Here is a 17543-nt window from a genome sequence, read left to right as displayed (position 1 = left end):
CTGTACACCACCAACAAAATGATGATTCAAACCCAGCTGTCACTTGGTCCACCAGTTTATATTCATCTGGCACCCCCTAGGGACACCAATAGTATCAATGTAAGTTGAGTCGTAACTGAGCAAGGACCAAAAAGGAGACCACTCCAATAACTACACCTGGAGTGGCCAACCACACATTAGTAAACCAAAAAACGAGAATATGTTAAACCCTCCGGTCCATCCCTCTATACAACCTGTACCAGGTGGGCTCGTCGCCACCCGGGAACTTCAAACCTTCACAACAGGGAGGACAAACATCACTTTTTATTCATTCAACAACATCATCTACAGCAAACCAAGGGTCCTCCTCTGTCAGCCCACTCTCCTGCGGAAGCTCGTTTTCGTATCAGCCTCTCCAACTGGAGCATCAAGCAGCGGCATCATACCAGAGGCCCCTTACACATCTGTAACAAACTTCTTCAAACAAGGTACGATACAGGCAACACAGAAATTAAAAACAACAACTAGTGTCAGAAATCCAGTAATCCTCATTGCAGTGTACTTACCAAAACAACCACCCAGCCAGGGGAACAGTCCACTCTCCTCCACACCTGCAAGACCCTTCATCTCCACTGATAACCTTGCCAACCCACTCAGAGCTTTTGAAATGCTCCCATCCGGACTAGTATTGTTAGGAACAAACGTGCAACACTGTTACACCTCCCTAGTTGGCCAGACTTATGTCCAGTGTTAGTCTATTGTGTCTACTGGTTTGTGAGGTAGCATCCAATTGTTCAGCCATCCCTGTAAGTCCTGTGTGGGTGTGTTTAACAAATCATCATTAATTATAGTAGATATAATTGATCCAGACCTTTTGTTTTAGCATCAACAATAGCTGGGCCAATGATGGGCATCAGATGCCACAGGCCATCATTCCTGGTTAATGTCTGGAATTCGTGGGGGACCACTATTGGGACCCCCAACAGGTTGGTGTGCATGTTATCTGTACCCTCGGACCAAGGAGCGTCACGTTTCTGCCGTCTCCTGGGTTGGTCCCAAGCCTCTGTGTCCTGTGTAGCTCCCAGAAGTTGATTAGCTATAATAATAGGCAATGGTGGTATCAGACTGGCCAAAACACATGAGCAACGACAATTTCCTTTCAAAAATGGGGTCAACCGCCTGGCAGGTCCACACATCCACCATACATCAGCAACACCTCTAGTTCCTAGTGGTATTAGTGATGCAGGTAGTAGCAGGGAGCCTTCCATAGTCTATACCTCTACCTGTACCAGTGATACAGCTGTTATATCCCCCATATGCCTTAACTCCCCACGGTACCTTCTGGGGAGGGACCACTGGGAACACAAGACTCAGAGTTTTACACAGGGTTGAATTTGGCTTGAACTTTTCCAATATGCACATCCAACCTTCCCCATTACTTAGGGCAAATGGGTGAGCAGCCAGAATAGGTCTGGCATGTCCACATACGACACAGTCCTTTCTATTAAGTGTTTTGTAGGCCAACCACATATTCTCCCTTTCCTCATAACCAGTTTCAGTCCCCAAATGTTCACTATCTGAGATGTCTTTTATATTTATTATCTGTACCAGATTGGAGAGCTTAGGTGATGGCGTGGGACTTGGTCTTGAAGTGGTGGAGGAGGCCGGCTGAACCCTGGTCCGTTGGAACTGGTGGTGGTTCTGGCAGCACTGCGATGGTAACATCCCCATCGTATCCTGATCAGACAGCTCAGGACTACAAGCAGTCCTGTAAAACCCCACCCTCTCCCAGAGAACACATCATCAGCCAGAGATCAAGCAACACTTTCACTTCTATGAATGAACACAGTGAGGAAAGGTCGGGGGCAGGGAATTCTTCATTAAGGAGTTGATCCCCGAGTTCTATTAGCAACGGTTCTTCTCCTTAACTCTGTGATCATTCGGCAGTGTCAGTGTGTCTCACCCTCCAAGTGCGATATGCCCCCAGGTCGAGTGATTCACCTTCTCCCTTAATTCACCTGCAATGTATAAACTCTTGGACATACAGGTTTGGTTAGCAAACAGTTCCTCATTTGTTCTTTCTGATTATATATTTAACTTCTATGCCTAATTTTTTTTTAGCTATAAATGTTTAATTTTAAATAAGTTTATTATCCAATGGGCCCCATCCTTTCCTAGTCCACAATGTACCCTCCTTCGTTTGATACCTGGCTCTGGCCAGGTATCAACCTTACCTACTCTAAATAATAACTTAGTACATCATATTCTAGGAACGTCCCTTTTATTCCCCGCATATCCAATTCTCCCTTGGGCGTACATTCATATCTATTCTTTTCCAATTCTCTGTCAAGTGACTTATCTACTTTGAAATGTATCTGTGCTGCTTATATATGTTAACCCCTTTCTCTCCTATCTTATTTCACAGCCTACCTTGCTCATTTCCTGGTCCACCCTCCCCACTCTGCTCTCAAACCTTCAAGGTCTCAACAGTGCGGGGTAGACCCATCTGTCTGCCTTTTTCTGTGTTCCTTTACAATATTAACTAAGTGTCTCACTGTTTTGACTTTATCTGCATGGATTTAAAAATAACAACAGGTCTTATAGTGTCAATCTTTAAAGTCCTAACATAACCTTAATTAACCTATCTCTATCTTCTAATGGCCAATACAAATGCTTACCTTATGGTCAAGAGTTATAAACTCTATTATAATCAATTTACCTCAAAACTAGTATCCCAAATGACACAATCTCATTACTCTCACTACATTTCCCCGCGAGTGATCAAGTCGCCGGAAAATGCAATGAAAACAGAAAACAGGTCAAAATGTTACACCTACATTCGTGTTCCATATCTAGACATACCAAAAGAACCCTTTATCTTCTCAAAGTCCCTTGCCTAAATAAAACTCAGAAAGTAAAACTCCTATTCCCATATGAGTGTATTCTTTTAAGATATCTTATCTCTGGGTACACGGAAACCCTTAACCTTAATGTTTACTCCAAAAAACAAAATTATGTCACCAGCATTCAACCAGGCCCCCCCGTCGGCTGGGAGACCATTGGGTGCTGCAATACTGCCATCTTCTGTCCATTCTCTGCACAGCTCTCCACCCACTCTTATTCAACCTTCTCAATTTGAGCAATGTTAGTTCCTTATTTTAACTATTGTTTTCCAAATTTTTTATTTTTTTATTTTTTTAATCTATTATTATCTAGTTAGACTAGAGTGTCCGTGACATACATCCATGGGGATCCGGTTATAGTTATTCTATTAACCATGTGAAAGTGCCCAGGGACACCCCAAATATCAGTAGGAATATCACAAATAAGGGGCCAGATATCCCTAGCCTTGCCCAGGGAGGGAGAAATATCCCTCTAACTGGGCGATGTTCCTTTATCAGGGGAGGCGGAGTTTGATTCCGCATCACCTGAGTCAGAAATGTCTTCATTTGGAATCGAATTTAAGCTGTTTAAATCAGCTCTGACTTCTGTCAGTGTTCTAGAAGGGATTGGGGCTGGAGTGCAATGTGTGAGGTGGTGCCAAGGTGCGCCTGATTTACCTTTGACCTGGACTGAGTGTGAAGTAACCTCCCTCACTTCGTACAGTCCAGTCCACCTGGGTTCTAGCCACTTTCTCTTGTGGACATTAACCCCACCCAGTCACCAATTTTCCCTCAGTGGTGCCGGATCTCCCGTCAGCTTCCCTGTTGGACCTTGTGAATCTGTGTGAAGAGAGCTGCAGAAAGTTCCGTCAATTATCAGACATTACAATTTGTTGTACATCAAGGGCGGGCATATGACCTCCCTTCCTTGGTGGACCAAGCATGACTCCTCCAGCCATTGTCTCATGAGGAGAGAGATGGGTGCCTGCACCTGGAGAGGCTCTCATGGCCAGCAACGCCAGGGGCAGGACTTCAACCCAAATCAACTTCAAACCTGCACATACATTTGATTGGCGCGTTCCACGAGACTTATGAGATTGTGGCCTGTACACTAACCCCATCATTAAACAACAATCAGTTGACATTTACACATCCGACCCTATTGGTACATGGAGCGTTTGTCATTAAACAATACACATGAGTTCGGTTTGCAGCCACTTAATGACCTATTTTGCATCCTCCCTTGCTGTTGGTATTGCCTCAACCCATTTAGAGAACCTGTCTACCATAACTAACAGGTACCTTTTTCCATTTGTCACATTGTCTTGCCCCATATCTGTGTAATCTATGTTGATGTCCTGAAAACAAGCATTTGGGACTGGGTATGAACCCATGGGCGTTTGATATGGTTTCTTTGGATTGTGTCTACCACAAATGCTACACTCGTCACAAAACAAATCTGTCATGTCTTTCATGTGGGGGTGCCACCAGATGTGGGACACCTTCTGTAAAGTCTTTAGTTTGCCTTCGTGTGTGGGCCCATGAGCTTCTCGTATTAGTTCTGGACATAGGTTTGCTGGGGCCACTAGTCTGTCATCATGGCATCTCCACAGTTCATCAGGTCCCTTGGTGGCCCCTTTTCTGTCCCCATACGGAGTGTTCATAGGGTCCTGCTGTGGCCTGGAGTTCTTTTATGTGTTGCTTTGTGTGCTCAGTCCGAGCTGGTTGGGTCCGTAGTACCATTTGTCTCAGGGTGTATCCGCCAGCTTTCTTGGCTGCTTTATCAGCTGCATCATTTCCCTCGCTGACTCTGTTTTTCAGTTGTTGATGTCCTTTACACTTCATGATGGCCACCTTCTCAGGTAGTGAGACCGATTTAATCATTTTTTTCATCTGTGTCTTGTGTTTGATTGGAAGGTTTCCTGTGGTGATGAAGTTGCGTCTCAGCCATTGTGATCCATTCGTATGGACTGCTCCATGAGCATAAGCTGAGTCGATGTAGATGTTCAGTCTTCCCTTCAGCTCTTTCCAGTGCTTGTGTCAAACCTATGATTTCAGCTAATAGGGCTGATGCAGGTTATGGGATGGTAGCAGATTCCAAAGTCACGTGTGATCCCTTCGGAAGCTGCTGCACCACTATGTATGCTGCTATGTTCCCTTCTTCTCCTCTATAGCGGCATCCATCTGTGTATAACCATAGGTCCGGGTTGGTGAGTGGTTCGTTCCCCAGGTCAGGTCTCCGTTTCAGTTCCTGTGCAGCTCTTTCTGCACAGGAGTGGGGTAGACCTTCAGCATTGAGTGCGTCTGCCATGTTTTTGTCAGTGTTGACAAATGTGATGTGTGATTGTGTGCATTTATTCTGGATTTTCGTTTTCCTTTCAGCGCTGAACGTGAATTCTTTGCTCATCAGATATGCTGCAACCCCATGGTGGGTGTGGATTTCCAATGGATGGCACATTATCATGTGGGCTGTTTTTCCAATAGCTTTTGCCACTGCAGCCACATACCTGGAGCATGTGGTTTGCCCTTCTTCAATGTGGTCCAGTTTGGAGGAGTGATACCTCAACACTCTACTCTCCCCCTCTAGGTTCTGGAAAAGGATGGATGATGTAAATCCTTCCTTTTCAGAAACATCCAGATGGAACTTGTTTGTTTTTTTAGTCAGGTGCTGTTAGGGCTACTGCCACTTAGAGATCTGTTTTCAAGAGTACAAAAGCCTTTGATGCTTCAGTAGTCCAGGTCAATGATGAGTGTAGGTTAGTGGTGAGCAGCTTCAGGGCCATGGGGCATATTCGTCAGCCATGCCCTGAAAAGGGGGAGGTGATTGCTGAGTGAATGGATTTTGAAAATAGGGAGGTGGTGCTTTTTTCTCTCCCTGTGGCAGTTCTGGGTATAGATGGGTGGGGGCCGATGTGGTTGCTGTGGTGGTAGGTGGGGCATCATTATTGTTGGGCCTGCCCTCTTTGGTGTCAGTTGGTGCTCCAGTGACCACCCCCATCGTGTCAGGTTTTCTGTAGGGGAGTGCCCTTCTGATCTCTTCAATCGCCCACAATCCTATTTTCATCTTAGCCTCTGCCTTTTCCCTTTGCTTTGTCCCTTCTTTTTTAAATAAGTGACTCTTATTCTTATCAACTTCACATTCTATCCCTTGCTTCACTGCTTCCTCCAATTCTTTCTCCATAATGAGGAGTTGCCCTTTTGATGGGGCGACTCCACTAAGGAAACCTGCTTGAGTCCATCTCAGCCTCACTTCTTCCCAAATTCTTTTAACGGGTTTGTAGTGTAATTTCCCGCCTGCTCTGTTTTTCATTCTCTGATCTAAATATTCGTTGAATTTGTGTTTGGGGACGATAGTCGTGGTCATTTTGTCGTTAAGCTATGTCTGGGTCTATTATTATCTTTGTATACTTTAGCCCGTCACTGATCGAAACCAGCGATGTATTTTTCTTCCTCTAACCTCCCCCAGTCTCGTGGACAAAGAATTTTATTGCCGTGTAATCGATGAATTATTTTCGTTTTCCAACAATATTTCATCTATATCTTTTTGAAACAATATACAAATATATTCACGCGCTCCTGGTATAATTGGAATGACAGTTTTAGGTACTTATAATAAAAATATTATTGCTTTTCGCTTATTCAATTAATTAAATACTTTGACAAAATATTTCAGAAGTTTCCTTTTGGAAAAATATACTAATGAATTCAAGCGCTCCTGATATAATTGGAATGGCAATTATAATATCTTTTATTCGAAAGATATTATTACTTTTAACTTTTTCTGATTAATTTGAACTTTTTCCGATTAATTAAATACTTTGCCAAAACATTTAAGACATTTCCTTTGGGAACAATATACTAGTAAATCAAGCGCGTCTAAAATAATTGTCAAATTAATTCTAACCCTTAAGGATTTATCAACAGCACAAGAGAGAAAAACCAGGTCAACTCATCAGCCGTAAATGGCTGCTTCAACGCGGCCCACAGATTCTGACTCGGCGGTCACTATGAACTGCAGCCTGAACTGAGCATATAGCTAATTAGTAGCATTCGGTCTCGTGGAACGTTCAATCCCCCACATTGCGACAACACAACTTACACATACAATTACAACACAACTTACACATGCAATATCACATTAGATTTCTCACGTAACACCTAGCTAAATATAGCTACTGCACGACTATTTGAATCGTATTATATTAATTATGGATTCTTCACGGTACCCCTATCTGATCGACTGTCAAATATGGCCCGACTGTGTGAATCGTTATATATATTTTTTTAAATATTTTTTTATGGGTCTTCACGGTAACACTTAGCTGATTTGCCAAATCTAACTACTGCCCGGCTATTTGGATCCCATCTTTTAATTATGGATTCTTCACGGTAACCCCTATCTGATCGACTGTCAAATATGGCCCGACTGTGTGAATCGTTATAAAGCTTATCCTTCACTGTACACCTACGCGATCAGCATACCACGTAGTGTCAGACTATGTGAATAAGTCTTTGACCTATTAATACTTAGATATCTGTACACAATGCCTTAAATTCTAAACAATTCCACATAAATTTAGCAACAATTCACACTCACCACAGTAGTACTGATCAATGAATTTAGATATTGACTATAATACAATATACAGATTTTGATTAAACAGGCATCTGCTCACCCTTTATTATCGAGCTCTCTGATCAGTTTCCTGGGTGGGTTGAATCGCGATTCTCCCTCGAAAAGGTCACCTCTCCTCTGGAATCTTTCTCCCTCTCGTCTCCTGTCCGATGGATTTTCTATTGGGCCGAATTCAAATATGTTTTAACCATCCTCTGCTTACCAAGTCTGTTAGTAAAACGTTTACTGTTGACAGGAGAACAAGAGGAGAGAACAAGAGGAGACAATAGGACGAGGTGGATAATTTTATAATAAGGCCGTTTAATCACATGTAAAGATATCTTAGTAAAATCTTGCAGCAAGGCTCTTTCTGTCTGATTCTTATTGAATCGTCCGGAAAATAGATAGTTTCAAGAATTGTACAGTACTATATAGACAACAAGCAAAGTAGGTAGATCTGCGAGTCTGGCCTTCCGATTGGTCGATCTGGGTCTTGGGTAGTCCTGAACAGGCCTGGTGTCCACGTTCCATTGGTTCCTGAGATAGTTCTTTGTCCTGTGCTCCAACCATGGGTTGGGTGTGTTCTGTGGTTATTATGGGGGAGGGGAATTATGTGTGTCTGTAGTTGGTGTCTTAATAAGTCCAGCATATGTCCAAGAGAAATGAGGAGTATGTGTATTTTTGTATAAAATATGGCTTATGTTGAAATGTAGTTATTGCTAGTTTCCAGTCTCTATTACAATTTCTTACACTAACTTTGTTGCAAATAAAAGGCTGTACGTGATGACGTACTGCACATAGAAAAACACTTTTGTGCTTGTTTTCATGTACAGAAAAAAAAAGAGTTTAATGTGCTTACATTGCATTTTCCAGTCTACCGATAGTTGTGTCACACAAACTGTTGCAATAAAAGGCAAACTTGCTGGTTTGCGCATGCGCTCTATACAACAGTTCACTTATCAAGCGGACACTGGACAGCAGTGTTGTGTTTGAGACCACCTAAAGCGTGTTTGAGACCACCATGCGCTCTATACAATAGTTCACTTATCAAGCGGACAATGGACAGCAGTGTTGTGTTTGAGACCACCTAAAGCGTGTTTGAGACCACCATGCGCTCTATACAATAGTTCACTTATCAAGCGGACAATGGACAGCAGTGTTGTGTTTGAGACCACCTAAAGTGTGTTTGAGACCACCATGCGCTCTATACAACAGTTCACTTATCAAGTGGACACTGGACAGCAGTGTTGTGTTTGAGACCACCTAAAGCGAGACAGAGTCAAGACCATGATTGTAATTAAGTCAGATCGCCACCATAATAAAATAACATGTAGATATGGATTCTTTAGGCATTCAAAATGTTTAAAAAAAATGCATTATGAGAAATAGAGAGCCACTCAACAAATTGTCACTAAGCAACCTCCGGTCTCCCCTTAGCGAGTGCATGACAAAAAATGTTTTGCCCAGACTCCCATACTAGTGGAGAAAGAAAATTCCCACAAGGGTGACAAGGTTTGAGGATATCTTTCAACAAATAAAGGACAGTAATGTTATGAGTAAAGTATGAATCATACTATAAATGTGTCATGAAAGAAGCGTGTATTTGCCCTGGCAAAGCAGTTTTATGTGTTGACTGAACAGGGGTTAATAAGTATGAGTTTTCTCCTCCGCTGGTCTCAGGAAGAAATAAATTACTAATTAAGTTTTAATTTCAACTTCATTCACATTTTAGTACATTTACAATGCATTCAGAAAGCAATCAGACCCCTTGACATTTTCCACATTTTGTCACGTTACAGCCTTATTCTAAAATTGATTAAACATTTTTCCCCCTCAATCTACACACAATACCCCATAATGAAAAAGCGAAAACAGGTTTAGACATTTTTGCAAATTTATTAAAAATAGAAAACAGAAATACCTTATTTACATAATTATTCAGACCATTTGTAATGAGACTCGAAATTGAGCTCAGGTACATCCCCTTTCCACTGACCATCCTTGAGATGTCTCTACAACTTGATTGGAGTCCACCTGTGGTAAATTCAATTGATTGGACATGATTTGGAAAGGCACACACCTGTCTATATAAGGTCCCACAGTTGACAGTGCATGTCAGAGTAAAAACCAAGCCATGAGGTCGAAGGAATTGTTCAAGACAGGATTGTGTTGAGGCACAAATCTGGGGAAGGGTAACAAGAACAGAGTGGCCTCCATCATTCGTAAATTGAAGAAGTTTGGAAACCCCAAGACTCATCCTACAGCTGGCCGCCCAGCCAACTGAGCAATCGGGGTGAAGGGCCCTGGTCAGGGAGGTGACCAAGAACCCAATGATCACTCTGACAGAGTGTGTGGAATGGTACTGCTTGACCTACAGAAGGCCTTTGATACAGTTAACCACTGTCTCCTAATTTCCAAACTGGAGGCACTGGGGTTAAGCAGTAACCCTCTAGGCTGGGTAAAGTCATATTTAAATCAGGAAGGGAGCAAGTAGTAGAGGTTAATGGTTCACTGTCTCAGGCAAAACCAATGAGTTGTGGCGTTACGCAGAGGTGTGCTTGGGCCTCTGCTGTTTTTATTGTATATTAACGATATGAAAGATGCTTGTTCTTGCCATCTTTTTCTTTATGCGGATGACTCTACACGTCTGGTGTCTCACAAAATTTAAACTATGTTGGAGAGCATACTTAGCACAGAGCTTACTAACATTAGCAAATGGCTTGAATATAAGCTCTCTCTGCACTTAGGGAAAACTGAAGCAATTATTTTGGGATCCAGACCTAAATTGTGTAGGTCGTCTGAAATCAGAGGAGTTAGGGGGTGAAGTGCTGACTACTAAAACCTCTGTTAGCTACTTGAGATGTATCCTTCATGGAAGCTTGGGAGGTCTGAGCATGGCCAATAAGGTGCTAGGGAAGGTTAATGCCAGGACTAAGTTTTTGGCTAGAAAGTCCAAGCTGCTTGATAAGGACTCCATGAAAGTGCTAGCTACTGCCCTCATTCAATGCCATTTTGACTATGCTAGTACTTCCTGGTTTGGGGGCTTATCTAAATTTATGAAGGGGAAGCTCCAGATATCCCAGAATAAGCTGATCAGGGTAGTATTGAAGGTGAGTCCACGTACTCACACAGGCAGGAGCTGCTTTCAGGAACTAAACTGGCTGCCTGTTGAGGCTAGGGTGTCCCAGATACGACTAGGTTTGGTTTACAGGAGTATTTACGGTCCTGTGCCCAGATATAAGTGATTACTTTCCTCATGTTAGGGATACACACAATCACAGCACCAGATCAGGTGTTGCTGATGTGTGCTTATACAGGTGTTAAAATTTCCAAATACATTTTTAAAAGTAGCTAAATTCGTCAGGGTAGTCTGAAAAGATGCTAAAACTAGCAACAAAATTGCTAGGTGGGCATCACTGGTTGGTGGCGCTCACTGGGGTATATTTGGCTATAAGAGAGGGAGGTCTGAATAGTTGAATCATTAAAGTTTTTTTATTGATTTCTAGTTTGATTGTTTAGGTAACACCAGTGAAATTGAACAGGAAGTTAAGGTATACTAACATTATAATCTGTTTCCATTATGTGGAACCATGACAGGTCCACAAAGGGGATTGCAGGTTGAGTTGATTTTATTTTAAAGGGACAGTGCACGGTTATCACAGTTGTGTGTGTCTAATAGCAGGGTATTCCTATCTAGCATTTTGGGGAGACTGTTTGAAGAGAGACTGAATGGGTTTTAGATATAACCATTAAGGAAATGTAAATCAAATGTTTCGAGGGAGTACAATAGAATTATCATAATAATTAGGTTTTGTTTGTAGTAAACGTTTGGGTTTGAGGGGATTTCCATGTTTCCCAGAGACAAGATATCTTTAAAGGGGTACACTCACATATGGAATATTATCTTTCAACAAATAAAGGACAGTAATGTTATGAGTAAAGTATGAACCATACTTTATAAATGTGTCATGAAAGAAGCGTGTATTAGGCCTGGCAAAGCAGTTATGTGTTGACTGAACAGGGGTTAATAAGTATGAGTTTTCTCCTCCGCTGGTCTCAGGAAGAAATAAATTACTAGTCCTCATGCTCCAATTATCATTGTCCGAGACAAAGTCAAGAACCAATCAAAATGTATTCGACACCCAGGCAAGACCAAGACACTCAATACATGGTCTCGAGACCGGACTTGAGAGTACTACAACACTGCTAGACAGGTTAGGTTAAATGATGAAATTGAGAAGAGAAAGATCAATTTTATTTATTAATTGGCAGCTAAGCACCGATCATCATGTCACTAGCATACAAATAAAGTCCCTCTATTGGAAAGGAGCATCAAGCTAATAACGGCGCACTTTCACCACCCTGTAGCCTAAACTGTGCATCTTTTCATAGCATCGCTTGTTTTGAGCGCAATTCATCACATAATACATTTTACCGACACTAAGAGATCCCACCATGTCGAACGAACAAATTGTCTGTCACCATTTATAAAATTGTACCGAAACTTCGTTTTTCCATCACACTTTCCATTTTTTTTTAAAAATGCGGCATGACTTTATTCGCATAAAAACTGTGGATGGAAACGTGATTAGTGACTGACATAAGATAAAAACTGATGATGCACAACTAAATTTCGAAATTGCACCTTGTGTATTCTTCTATTCTAACGCTCAACAGTGTGTTTGTTTTTGGTCACGGGGCCGTAAGCGGTGGCTTATCTCACGTAGTGGCTAAGGCCAGCCCGGATGATCAGTTGTATTTCTTTTAGTTTTTGTTCAGGTACATACCTAGTTTGAATCAATGTGGTACCCCACTCCACACACTGAAATACCCCTCAGCAAAAACTCTTCAATCATTTGAGATATTAACAGGTGACTTGCGCATGTGGAAAGCTAGGGTTTCCTGTGTGTGGTGGGGAGGGAGGGTGACAAGTCTGTGTGAAAATGTAAAGTTCTTGCTCAGTTCTTCTTGATAGCAATAAGCCTACATAACACAGTCAAAATGATCCATTTAATGGATAGTTACGTTTAGTTACTTCTATACAAATTCTAAACCCGTACAGCATGAATGGAGACCATACACAAATGTATTGTACATGCTTTTGTCCTGAATAGGGAGAGCTGGGAAAAGTAAACTTGGTGCACAAATTACCATAATACTTTGAGAAACCATACATACAGTATGTGATAGTCGGCTCATTCCATATGATTATAATCACTTTCTGACTGAACCCCTTTCATACATGTTTGCCCATGGTGGAGGTGGTCAGAAAGTGACTTTTTGGACCTGAATGCCAAAACATTCAGAAGCTAGAGGTGCTCAACTTGACCCATTTGAAAGTTTACAAAACAGGGTTGTCAAACTGTTTAATGGTTTATTGAAAAAAGAAGTTTAATAAAAATTGCAATTTTTTTTTTTGTTTTAATATCAATTATCTAAAAACATGTGTACTCAGATTTTTCAAATTTTCACAAATGTTGAAGCTTAGACCCTATTTTACATCATCTGAAATGTTAATGTTGTGCCCACCATCGGTTGAGACACGGAATACTCTAATACAGGGTGGGCGTCATTTCAATCATAGATATAAAATTCATAGAACGTATTCAAATAATTCAGACCCCTGCAATTTAGCTGGTACACCATAGACATTCAAATTACATTTAACCTCCAATTACTAGCAGAAAGCTGGCCGAAAGCTGTCGAAGGTCAACTTGAATGGGAATGTATATTCTATTATGAATATTTCTATGATTTCAATACGTTTTCTATGGAGGATTGACAGAATAATTTATAACAATGGATATTCCCAATCAAGCCAACATTCTCTGATGTGTGGACCGCCAACCATCTTTGTGGTACAATTTGAAAGTTTTAATTTCAACTTCATTCACATTTTAGTACATTTACAATGCATTCAGAAAGCATTCAGACCCCTTGACATTTTCCACATTTTGTCACGTTACAGCCTTATTCTAAAATTGATTAAATATTTTTCCCCCTCAATCTACACACAATACCCCATAATGAAAAAGCGAAAACAGGTTTAGACATTTTTGCAAATTTATTAAAAATAGAAAACAGAAATGCCTTATTTACATAATTATTCAGACCATTTGCTATGAGACTCGAAATTGAGCTCAGGTACATCCCCTTTCCACTGACCATCCTTGAGATGTCTCTACAACTTGATTGGAGTCCACCTGTGGTAAATTCAATTGATTGGACATGATTTGGAAAGGCACACACCTGTCTATATAAGGTCCCACAGTTGACAGTGCATGCCAGAGTAAAAACCAAGCCATGAGGTCGAAGGAATTGTTCAAGACAGGATTGTGTTGAGGCACAAATCTGGGGAAGGGTAACAAAAAATGTCTGCAGCATTGAAAGTCCCCAAGAACAGAGTGGCCTCCATCATTCGTAAATAGAAGAAGTTTGGAAACCCCAAGACTCATCCTAGAGCTGGCCACCCAGCCAACTGAGCAATCGGGGTGAAGGGCCCTGGTCAGGGAGGTGACCAAGAACCCAATGATCACTCTGACAGAGTGTGTGGAATGGTACTGCTTGACCTACAGAAGGCCTTTGATACAGTTAACCACTGTCTCCTAATCTCCAAACTGGAGGCACTGGGGTTAAGCAGTATCCCTCTAGGCTGGGTAAAGTCATATTTAAATCAGGAAGGGAGCAAGTAGTAGAGGTTAATGGTTCACTGTCTCAGGCAAAACCAATGAGTTGTGGCGTTACGCAGAGGTGTGCTTGGGCCTCTGCTGTTTTTATTGTATATTAACGATATGAAAGATGCTTGTTCTTGCCATCTTTTTCTTTATGCGGATGAATCTACACGTCTGGTGTCTCACAAAATTTAAACTATGTTGGAGAGCATACTTAGCACAGAGCTTACTAACATTAGCAAATGGCTTGAATATAAGCTCTCTCTGCACTTAGGGAAAACTGAAGCAATTATTTTTGGATCCAGACCTAAATTGTGCAGGTCGTCTGAAATCAGAGGAGTTAGGGGGTGAGGTGCTGACTACTAAAACCTCTGTTAGCTACTTGAGATGTATCCTTGATGGAAGCTTGGGAGGTGTGAGCATGGCCAATAAAGTGCTAGGGAAGGTTAATGCCAGGACTAAGTTTTTGGCTAGAAAGTCCAAGCTGCTTGATAAGGACTCCATGAAAGTGCTAGCTACTGCCCTCATTCAATGCCATTTTGACTATGCTAGTACTTCCTGGTTTGGGGGCTTATCTAAATTTATGAAGGGGAAGCTCCAGATATCCCAGAATAAGCTGATCAGGGTAGTATTGAAGGTGAGTCCACGTACTCACACAGGCAGGAGCTGCTTTCAGGAACTAAACTGGCTGCCTGTTGAGGCTAGGGTGTCCCAGATACGACTAGGTTTGATTTACAGGAGTATTTATGGTCCTGTGCCCAGATATAAGTTATTACTTTCCTCGTGTTATGGATACACACACAATCACAGCACCAGATCAGTGTTGCTGATGTGTGCTTATACAGGTGTTAATTTCCAATTACATTTTTAAAAGTAGCTACATTCGTCAGGGTAGTCTGAAAAGATGCTAAAACTAGCAACAAAATTGCTAGGTGGGCATCACTGGTTGGTGGCGCTCACTGGGCTATAAGAGAGAGGGAGGTCTGAATAGTTGAATCATGAAAGTTTTGTGATAGCTCTTTATTGATTTCTAGTTTGATTGTTTAGGTAACACCAGTGAAATTGAACAGGAAGTTAAGGTATACTAACATTATAATCTGTTTCCATTATGTGGAACCATGACAGGTCCACAAAGGGGATTGCAGGTTGAGTTGATTTTATTTTAAAGGGACAGTGCACGGTTATCACAGTTGTGTGTGTCTAATAGCAGGGTATTCCTATCAAGCATTTTGGGTAGACTGTTTGAAGAGAAACTGAATGGGTTTTAGATATAACCATTAAGGAAATGTAAAACTAATGTTTCGAGGGAGTACAATAGAATTATCATAATAATTAGGTTTTGTTTGTAGTAAACGTTTGGGTTTGAGGGGAATTCCATGTTTCCCAGAGACAAGATATCTGAAAGGGGTACACTCACATATGGAATATTAGGAGTTTTATTTTCTGAAGTTTTAATTAAACACGTGAATTCTTTAGATAAAGGGCTATTTAATATGTCTAATGTAGTATGTAACACAGCTGTAAAAGGGTGGTATAACCTTTGACCTCTATCATTGCTTTCCCTTGTGGTCTGATCAGCCTCAGGGGAAGGCCATTTGGATAATGAATTTGTGGTCATTTGTAATACTGATTTCAAGGTAAATTAATTATGATGGAGTTTATAGCTCTTGGACATAATTGTAGTTTGAACCACAGAGGAGAAAGTGGAATTGAGACAGGATAAATTATGGGAAGCGGGGAAATAGACTCTAGTGAGGAAGAGGTTCAGGATTCTGTTGTAAACACTGACTGAAGGTTTCGAATAGGCTACTATTGGTTTGGTATTACAACAGGAACAGAAATCCTATTTATCATCGATAATAAATAGGGGAAGATATGGTCCTTTGAGGTTTGGACAGGACATATTTTAAGCCAATAGGGCAGGAAAATAGATCGAGATGGAAAAATAGTGATTTTATGAGAAAATAAATGTGTTGCCGTTCTTAGGGATGGTAAATCACTGTAGATAATGGATCCCAAACTATGCAACATATATACAATTATTGATGAGACTGATTTAAGATTAGCCCACGTTATTGTTAGATAAAATACAGTGGAGTCCCGAAGGAGATGTCATTAGTACAGAAAACATATGCAATGTTTAGCATTCGTTTGGCTTTATTTCTTCATTAGAATTTTTTATTTGAGTAGAAAGTTGACAGGGATATATGGCAACTGAAGGACCAAGAAAATTGAGGGTTCTTGGAATGATTAACTATTGTCGAGCATGGGTCCCATACTTTCCCTTGCATACAGAACAACTTAGTGAGTTGATTTATGGTAAAGCTATGGCAGCAAACGATAAGATCGAGTGGACGGAGAAAGCTGAGAAACAGTTTGTAGACATAAAAAAGTTAGACATCTAGCTCTGTTCTAGGGTTTCCCCAGATATGATGGTCCCTTCACCCAGACAGGAGACTGTAGGGAGGGGTTCAGGACGTCAGTACTAACTCAGGAACACGGGGGAAAGCAAGCCTATTGCCTTCTACTCCTCCCGTTTAGATGAAGTAGCCCAAGCCACGCCACTATGTTTGTAGACTGTGGTGGCTGTCACACGGGCTGTGGAGGATTCAGCCTCTGTAGTACTGTATCATGAATTGACGTGAAGGGTACCACATGCCGTATCGATTTTATTATTGGAACGTAAGATGCCTTATGTCACCAGAGAGAAGGGTGTCCGATATGATAATTCTGTTGAGCATGCCGAATCTAACAATTGAACGGTGTACTACCTTAAACCCCCCACTTTGATCCCCATAGCCACTGATGGGTGCCCCCATGACTGTGTAGCGGAAACGGAGAAAGTTGTTCTCCCTAGACCAGATCTAACTGATTTGCCTTTGCCTGATGCAGAAATAACTATGCTTGTGGATGGGTCCTCTAGGAAATTGTCACCCTCACCAGGGCTTGTGAATTGGGGAAGGATAAATGCATTACGATACATACTGATAGTGCTTATGCTTTTAACACCGTCCATATATTTGCAGCTCAGTGGAGAAACAGGGGTATGATCACTACGGCAGGTAAACCCATTACACATGCGCAGCTAATTTTGAATTTGTTAGAAGCAGTCTTATTACCAGAGAAGGTAGGGATTTGTAAATACGAAGCACATACGAAAGGCACTGACTACGTCAGCATTGGGAACAACCCATATAATTGACAGACAGAAGAGGAAGCAAAAAGGGCTGGCGGAAAGCCACACCCACAGATTCTCACTTGAAGGAGGAAGTTAGTATAGACACAGAATTACTGAAGGAAAGTCAGCTTCGAGCCACAGTTAAGGAAGTTACTAGATAGGTAAAAATAGAGAGGTTCCCTTTGTTCCAAAGTAATTGTTTAGATGTGATCAAGATT

Source organism: Salvelinus fontinalis, chromosome 17 (genome assembly GCF_029448725.1).
Source record: "Salvelinus fontinalis isolate EN_2023a chromosome 17, ASM2944872v1, whole genome shotgun sequence".
Lineage (NCBI taxonomy): Eukaryota > Metazoa > Chordata > Actinopteri > Salmoniformes > Salmonidae > Salvelinus > Salvelinus fontinalis.
This window is presented reverse-complemented; position numbering follows the sequence as displayed.